At 35.6% G+C, this 3,115-nt stretch overlaps 1 long non-coding RNA gene across 1 annotated transcript; it reads right to left on the bottom strand.

Annotated features, from left to right (window-relative positions):
* Positions 1-2,334: 2,334 nt before the first annotated feature.
* Positions 2,335-3,115, bottom strand: LOC113467921. Its single transcript, XR_003391836.1, has 2 exons — positions 2,943-3,115; positions 2,335-2,493 (listed from the first exon to the last, which is right to left on the bottom strand). It is a non-coding gene; the product is annotated as an uncharacterized LOC113467921 (long non-coding RNA).

The following is a 3,115-nucleotide window of genomic DNA, read 5'->3' as shown; positions in this document are numbered from 1 at the left end:
CAATTTTTGCGCAAATAACACTCGTTTTGCGGAAGTATCCCGTGTATAGACCTGAAATTTTCCGCAAATATCCCGTGTTTAGACCTGAAAATTTGCGTAAATATCACGCACGCAACGATTTGTCGAAAAGGCCAAGATGGAAGGTACCTATGTAGTAAATGTACCGTGTTTTAAGTTCAACTGTCGTTTTGTTGTCAACGGGAATGAAGCGAGACAATATTTATTTTGTAAAACGACTTTTTTTCTCTTCAATTTTATGACGAGACAATTTCCCGTTAGATTGACAATGACGAAATGTTTTGTTAGCATGTTTAAATGATGAATTGTTGCTATTCAACGGTACTAAAAAAAAGTAGGTATACGTACCTACATATCCATTTGTAGCCATTAAAAAATAATCAAGAGCCTTTTAGGATGTTTGAAAATACTTTTCGACCATAAAACCAACAGGATTTGTCATCTTTTAACCTTTGTTTAAGTTAAAACGAAACGGTTTCTCTGGAATAAACCTGATTGTGCGGACTTTCTAGAGCTGCTGCAGGTGACTTGTAGAGAAACTGAGGAGGTTGAAATATACCAGTGAGGGTGCTTCGAGGTTCCATCAAGGCCCGGCGATAGCAGCTTAACTCTAAACACAAAAAGCCTACTCCGAGGGATAGGTGTAGGGGCAAACAGCCCTAAAGGATGGGTTAAGCTACTACGAATCTTGTTTAAGTTAAACGAGGAGCGGCTGGATAGGTGTAGGGGCAAACAGCCCTAAAGGATGGGTTAAGCTACTACGAATCTTGTTTAAGTTAAACGAGGAGCGGCTGCATGAGTTTTATACCAATATGCCTGACACCATAATCTGAGACTTAACTTGCTTTAAGTCAAATTATTGGATGGAGCAACCTTATTGTTTGATTTTAAACTTTTTTGTCCAATCAGATTGCTCGATACGATAACTTGACCAATTTTTTTCGGGAACTGAGATGTGTGTCACAAGCACAGCATTGAACTTTGAAGTTTGAACTGAGAAGATGATGATCCTCAAAAAGCAGGAATAGAGAATACGAAAGCCGTCAAAAAAGGAAGATAAATTTGTTCAATAAATGTTACCTGAATTAAGAATTAATGTTAATTTGTTAATGGACTTAATGGTAATGGTAATTGGAATATTGGAAACGTTTTTCAGTTTTCACTTTTCCTTTTCCTAAAAAACAAGCAGGGCCCGTCCCTCCGGGAATTTTTTAGCCCGTAGTTTATTCGATCATGGTTAAAGAATACCTTTGTACCTACCTATAATCCCCTAATTAACCTTTTTCAATAAATAAACCCAGTGTTATCAAATTTAATGCGGTGCATCCCCAAGTAGGTACCTATAAAGCCAAAAGTGCAACCAACATTATCTCTAATCATGCAATACTTGACCAATATGGCTCATGAACGGTTTAAATATGGAATTATTTTGACCTTCTAATTGGCTCTTGTTCTAGGGACAGAATAACAAATATTGTATGTGTCTCATTCACTTTGTGTTGAATTAACTTAATGAGTTTTATACCAATATGCCTGGGACCATAATCTGAGACTTAACTTGCTTTATGTCACATTATTGGATGGAGCAACCTTATTGTTTGATTTTAAACTTTTTTGTCCAATCAGATTGCTCGATACGATAACTTGACCAATTTTTTTCACACCCAGATTGTGGTCCCTGCCATAAGCTAGAAAACTGTAGTATCAAGGCAATGATTTTTTTTACTTACTCGTAATATTCCCAAAGAGATATTTATATTATTTAATTACAGAGATATTACAAAGTCATGACATGGGACACTTTACACACCCAGATTGTGGTCCCTGCCATAAGCTAGAAAACTGTAGTATCAAGGCAATGAATTTTTTTACTTACTCGTAATATTCCCAAAGAGATATTTATATTATTTAATTACAGAGATATTACAAAGTCATGACATGGGACACTTTACATTCGACAATTCAGAATGGTCCTGCCTCTATAAATTGCCCAGGTGAACTGGAAACTCTATTTTCTATTTAATCTGTTTGTGAAAAAATATATTGTTGACAAGAAATACTGTTTATAATAAAAAGAAGAAAATATTTGTTATTTTGAAAAAGAAAAATAGTGGTTCGTTTATTTTTGCAGATTTCATACAACATTTCATCAATTTCTATAGTATATTTTTTTTTTTGACTTGAAGGGGGAAAAACAAAAATAATAATAATCTCTGATCCACTGAAGATAAGTAACATTAGTAGCTCGTTTTAACAGGAGAGAATTCGAGGACACCTGAAATCACAACAGACACGGAGAGATCACAGTTAGAACAGTGTCTTTTTTTGCAGATTTCATACAACATTTTATCAATTTCTATAGTATATTTTTTTGACTTGAAGGGGGAAAAACAACAATAATAATAATCTCTGATCCACTGAAGATATGTAAGTAACATTAGTAGCTCGTTTTAACAGGAGAGAATTCGAGGACACCTGAAATCACAACAGACACGGAGGGATCACAGTTAGAACAGAGCAACAAACAGAACCAGAGGGAGTCTTAGTCCGATTTAAGTGAAATATGTCAGAAATGTTCATTACAATCAGTGATTCGGGAAATTTTTTCATTCGATTTTCGGCCCAACAGGTCCTTCGATAAGGGCTTTTTTTCTCTGATAGTTCTAGTTAGAACAGAGCAACAAACAGAACCAGAGGGAGTCTTAGTCCGATTTAAGTGAAATACGTCAGAAATGTTTATTACAATCAGTGATTCGGGAAATTTTTTCATTCGATTTTCGGCCCAACAGGTCCTTCGATAAGGGCTTTTTTTCTCTGATAGTTCTAAAGTTCGTGGGACCACCAGTTATGTCACTACCGAGGCAATGACATCATTTTTACTTGATTGAAGGCTACATAATTTTTACTGCTCTTGTTCAACTTACTTCTCTGTAAGATGCCTTCAGTCCCATTCACTAGAGCTTGGAAATCTTAGATTTCTGACAGCTTGATTTGAGTAACGGCGATCGATTCGATTGGTAAGTATGTACTTAGTAGATGTTTGATTAATGTTCAGTACCACACTGGTTTTACTTCAAGCGAAGATCTTTGTCTGCCA

This window comes from Diaphorina citri, unplaced genomic scaffold, assembly GCF_000475195.1.
Source record: "Diaphorina citri unplaced genomic scaffold, Diaci psyllid genome assembly version 1.1 scaffold588, whole genome shotgun sequence".
NCBI classification, from domain to species: Eukaryota; Metazoa; Arthropoda; class Insecta; order Hemiptera; family Psyllidae; genus Diaphorina; species Diaphorina citri.
The sequence above is the reverse complement of the archived record's forward strand: the minus strand, read 5'-3'. Positions and strand labels throughout refer to the sequence as shown.